The following is a 6,000-nucleotide window of genomic DNA, read 5'->3' as shown; positions in this document are numbered from 1 at the left end:
TTTTCCGACCCAGCCTCGCTTCTTATTTGAAACGCTACGTCCGGGAAAATATAAATGCGAGCTTCCAATAGTCCTAATCATTATCGTATTATTATTATTCAAATTCATAGTATATCATAATTAACAATACCAAAGTTTTATGATCGTATGGTTTTTTCTGTCACAAATCTACATTACTCTATTCGACATCAAGATTAAAACCAAAGCAATATAAGACTGGATTACAATGTCTAAGCGCGGGGACCTCGTTCAGACTCCGGCGCAAAAATCGCTAAATCACAATACAATCAAATAATATATACAGTCAAACCTGGGTAAGTGAGAACTGGATAAGTGAGAAAACTCTATAAGTGAGAGTAATAGCCAGGACCCGTCATTTTAAGCTCCCAAAACCTCTATTAGCGAGAAACAGAAACCTGTGTAAGAGAGAGTCGATTTTCCTCATGGACCTCCGTAAGTGAGACTGCTACTTATCTATACCTCTATAAGCGACAGTCGAGCTTTATTTATTTATATTATTTAGGAGGAACAAATGACAAAACAAATTACTAATTTAACATCTGCTATTTTATTACTCATTCTTAACTTTCGTGGAACTTCCTACCATTGTTTTTGTATTGTTTTCTCGTCAATATTGAACCTATTCTATTTCCTGGAACTAAATAACGTTGTTATTTTATCGCATTCTTTTCGAATAGACACGTGTGCCTGTGTACCGTCCTGTTTGTCGGACTTACTCAGTTTATCATTAATCAATTGCGAACTAAAGTTCTGTTCTGCATCATGTCAAAACGGAAAATTAAAGTACTGTCATTAAGTGATAAATATAAAATAGTAAATGTATTTGAATCCGGAAAATCGCGAAATTAAATTCAGAGGGTGCATTAACGAGAAACTCGGGTTAATGAGAAACCTCTATAAGCGAGAATGAGATTGTGCTCCCTTGAACTCTCGCTTATCCAGGTTTGACTGTATACCTATATCTTTTTTTCCTACCTATGCTGATAGCCTTGAAAAGCTATTTCAGCTTCTCCTTAGCGTGTAGATGAGCTCACAGGGCTCAAACCGGAAGTGTTGCTAACACTGGACCTAGTAAGAGTAGTTCTTCGCAGAATCTACCAGCGGATCCGAAATGCGACCCACTGAGAAGATCTGACTGTGTCTAGAAGTGGGCTGTATCTTACCTTGTGTGTTTGCCAATCAAACCACAATTCTAATTGAATGGTTGAAATTGTTTTGAAGTGTGAGATTGTTGTTGTTAGAGTGTCGTTTTTGTAAGTGTTGCTAGTGTAGTCCTAGGCTACCCCGCCGGTAGGTACATACATAGGGCCCTCTTAAGTTGCCTCTACTTCAGCCTGTCTTGCGCTTGCTCTTTAATATCCCTCCGGGTCAGACCACCAGTCCTCATCTAATTAGAATATCACTAAATAAATCATCATAAGATGTAAACAAAAGAAAATAACAATTTGAAAAAAAACATTACTTAACGTCGTACATTGGACAACACCATCTCCGGCTTCAATTTATTTTTCGTATAATGCTTTTTGAATAAATGTAGGTATTTTTCTAATACTCTTTTTATTTATTGTAAATTTACTAACTGACCCGGCAGACTTCGTAGTGCCTCAATCGATAAACAAAAAACCTAAGCTTTTGTATAAAATAAACTTAAAACAAACAAAAGGATTCGTCCGACGGGAGACACATCAAAGGAAAAACAAAATTGTTATTTTTAATTAATTTCGTGCATTTTCATATTTATCTACCTTTTAAACCTTCTCTGGACTTCCACAAATAATTCAGGACCAAAATTAGCCAAATCGGTCCAGCCGTTCTCGAGTTTTAGCGAGACTAACGAACAGCAATTCATTATATATATTTATAAAGAGATAATGATTATAATCATTGTATCCTAAATATGAAAAATTGAAGAGAAAACACAAGAGGGTTTTCTACGTCGCTTGCTGTCGTTGCAGCCAGCGACGGTGATCACTCACCAACAGGTGGGTCATCTACACTACATCGGTACTACAAAGGAAATAGAAAAAATCCAAAATAATAATAATAAACGCGGTAGCCATCATAGAACACAAGATACTTGACAGATGCCTGAATCTCGCTAACGACATTTTCAAGATAAACTTACATACATATTTTATGTACATAAATCAACAATATTTAGACCCTCTTTACTGTTCTGGTGAAAATGGGAAGGCCTCCGGGCCAGCAGTAATCTTTCCTGCATAAAAAAACATTTGGACCTGGACTTTGGACCAGATCTGTGAAAGATCTTCCCTTTCTCGTTATTCTCAAACAAGGCTTAATAATTACGTCAACGACTCGCAAAAACCGAACAACATAGATGACATTTATGTTAAAATGAGTTTTATTTTATTACGGCCGTCGCAAGAATGAAATTCTTTCATTTATATTTTATTGGGCTAATTGAATATCGTAGAAAGAGACTAGCAATTCGTATAATAAAGAAATTCCTTCTAAGGACAAGGACTGAGGTTATGTTTCGCATTGTTCTTATGATCAAGAAATAAAAACTGACAAAACCACATTCTATCTCCTTTAAGAAATATCAGTTACGCTAAACTTAATTACGTACATTCTAATTACGAACTCTTTATTCGCTTGTGGATCAACATTCGTAATTAGTAAAGTTCCATGCGTATCTGAAAAGCCCTTTGTTAGACATCTGAAAAAATTGGGGCAACCTTAGTGGTCTTTTAATTATTATTTTTCTTATTTTACACTGCATACTATTTATTATTATGTTACGCTGGTAATAGTAACGCCATCTATCGCCGAATAGTCGAACGAATATCGAAGGATCTAATAGCACCTAGAACGCTCGAGAAGTACAACGCCATCTTTTGTCAGATAGTGAAAACACAATATTCGAAATGTGTGGAATATTCTCGATAATTCTAGGGATGTGGTATCGGTTATAAAAGCGTTGCAGATATGGCACACAGTCAATTAATAATCGGAACTACTCGAAGCGAAACAGCGAACGGATCACCTGAAGCGAAGCGGAAGAAGGGAATTGAGAATTTTAAAGTGTTAGTGAAGTGTTATAAGTGTTCTAAGTGCTAATACAGTGTTAACTTGTAATCCGGTAGAATTTTTATTAATCCCGAACCCAAGCGCGTAACAATTATTTTGAATTTTGAACACATTATTTATATTCAATTATCTTTTCTGTTTTCCAGTGTCGAGCATCCAACCAAATAAGTTTTTCATGGATTTCTTACAGTAACTATACATCGTGTATTTACACTCCACAGCATAAGTACGTACATACCTATTGAGAAACGTGGTTGAAATCTAATCTACATTTAAACTTGTAGTGGTAGCACCACTGGTAATAAGGTCTTGTTATGAGTTCTCACGAATAGATCCTGTACCACAACCTTCCTATTTTCTGAGGCGAAGCAGCCATGCGTTTGAAGGGCGAGACAACTGTAATAGTATCTATATATTAATAAGTGAAGCAAAAACTTTGTATCCCTTTTTACGAAAATTGCGCGGACGGAGGAGTATGAAATTTTCCACACTTATACAGAATATAGAGAAGAAGTGCACAATGCTAATATATTTTTTAAATAATGCATAAAAGATGCATTAAATCAATAAAGAAAACGTTACACACACTACATACCATGTATTTGACGCACACACACACGCATGCATACTATTTATTGTCAAACTTTGTTCTTGACGTCTGTGGTCAAATTGAGAATAGATTAGATTGTTTTTCTTTATTAATATTTTTTTATAGAGAAGCCTTGGCGAAATTTGTGATTATAGAAGTATAAAATACAATCATAATAGTGTACAAACTTACAATTTCAATTAATTATAGTCGAATTTCGACTACTGCGGGACCTCTAGTACAATTAAATCTTCGAACTGACATCTCAAAGTACATGGGAAGTCTATCAGCTCCTATAACATAATGCCATAATATGTACTGTGTCCTGGTCCATTCGAAAAGTGCAATTTAAATTTAAATAAAAATAATATAATAATATGAAGTCGTCGTGGCCTAAAGGATAAGACGTCCGATGCATTCGTATCTTGCGATGCACTGGTGCTCGAATCCCGCAAGCAGGTACCATTTTTTCTAATGAACTTACCAAATGTTCACGATTGATTTCCACGGTGAAGGAATAACATTGTGTAATAAAAATCAAGCCCGCAAAAACTTTAATTTGCGTAATTACTGGTGGTAGAACGTCTTGTGAATCCGCACGGGTTAGTACCACCGCCCTACCTATTTTTGCCGTGAAGCAGTAATGCGTTTCGGTTTGAAGGGTGGGGCAGCCGTTGTACTATAAAAACTTAGAACTTAGAACTTATATCTCAAGGTAGGTGGCGGTATTTACGTTGTAGATATCTATGGGCTCCGTAACCTCTTAACATCAGGTCAATAGGCCGTGCGTTCGTCCACCCACATAAGCAATAAATAAAAACTATCAGGACAATTAAATGCTACCAATTCGTGGAGACTTAACGAACATCCTACCTGTATAAATATCTCTTCAACTAGTTCGAGCGGCCATTCAAATTTCACACATTTGATAAATGAGGATATATGAAATATCATTGTTACAATAAGAAATGTTGTTCCCAAACTATCGCAAATAATACCCCTCGGGACTGCCGCTGTGGGATTAATTAGAGTATTATGAACAGAATATTTCGCGTTATTGTTAAATACATTAAGAACGTTATTACGTACTGAGACTTATTTTGTTGAATAGTTCGAGTATTATTAATCCAAAACTCTAAATATCGAAGCAAACAGATCCTAAGAAGCAGAGATTTTTTTAACTTTAAAATTTAATTATGAGAAATTTACAAAAACAGATTTGACTACGCTGAAAGCAAAGTATTAAAAAAAAGATGTGTGGTGTCGTGGACACCTGACAGGAACGAAGTTCCGTAAAAAAGAATTACGAGAAAAAAATCGCGCGGTGAAATATCGCTGTGCGGAAAACAAGGCCTTATTCCACGGACTTTTTCTTACGGTTTTTACTATCACATTTTTTTCAGTTCGGTCGCGCAGCAAAATCCCTATCTCCTCCAAGCCTGCCGTAAGGAACTTCGTTCCAAAAACGGAAATAGTAAAACAATGAAAATAAATTGAAAGTACTTTTACGGTTTAATCTCGCATTTGTTATTATCATTAAGATCATAGCTAGTCGTCCGTGACCACGAAAACCCGAAGTTATTCAAAAGGTTGAAAATAATACAATAAAAATAACAAAAGCGATATTAAATCGTAAAAAGAAGCGTATTAATTAGTTTTAATTTTGTCTACGATTCGCGAAAAAAAAACCGATAGTGAAAATAAAATCAAGATTGAAATTGTTTAGAAATCTTTTTTTTATTTTATTGAAGGATTACTGGTGGCCCTGAGGCCTTTCCAGTTTCACCAGGACAGGTGGGCAAGCAAAGGCTCAGCCAGGAGGGATTTTAGAAAACTCTTTAAAGCACAGTAATAAGGAGAGTACCTATACTTAGAATCAGTCTATTTTTCCAGGTCCGACGAATATCACGCGTGCCTGTACATAATTAAATGTTCGTAGGATTGAAAAAGAATACTTTATGTGCTTAGTGTTGTACTAAATATATGCAGTATGATGAATATCATAGATATTCAATTAACACAATAATATATAAAAAGAAAACTGTAACGCGTTTGTACAAAATAATTGGGATTTATTGCAATAGATGGATAAATTCACATTCTATACTATTCATTATACCTGATGTCAAGTGATCTCTGGAGCCTATAGATGTCAGGACGCGCATTGTACCACCACCTTGTACGACTTAATGGTACTTAACATTACTTATATTAATTATTATTTTACATTACATTACATACATTACATAACCACGGGGTGCCGATTTTTCCTTCAAGCACTATTTGGAAGCTATTGTAATACCAATTAAAAATCAATTTAATCAAATAATTCACAT

The 6,000-nt window shown here is 35.3% G+C and overlaps 1 long non-coding RNA gene across 1 annotated transcript; it reads right to left on the bottom strand.

Annotated features, from left to right (window-relative positions):
* Window positions 1–297: 297 nt before the first annotated feature.
* Window positions 298–970, bottom strand: LOC149501837 (uncharacterized). Its single transcript, XR_016324001.1, has 2 exons — window positions 481–970; window positions 298–416 (listed from the first exon to the last, which is right to left on the bottom strand). It is a non-coding gene; the product is annotated as an uncharacterized LOC149501837 (long non-coding RNA).
* Between the last annotated feature and the right edge of the window lie 5,030 nt (window positions 971–6,000).

This window comes from Bombyx mandarina, chromosome 12, assembly GCF_030267445.1.
Source record: "Bombyx mandarina strain Sakado chromosome 12, ASM3026744v2".
NCBI lineage: Eukaryota > Metazoa > Arthropoda > Insecta > Lepidoptera > Bombycidae > Bombyx > Bombyx mandarina.
This window is presented reverse-complemented; position numbering and strand designations above follow the sequence as displayed.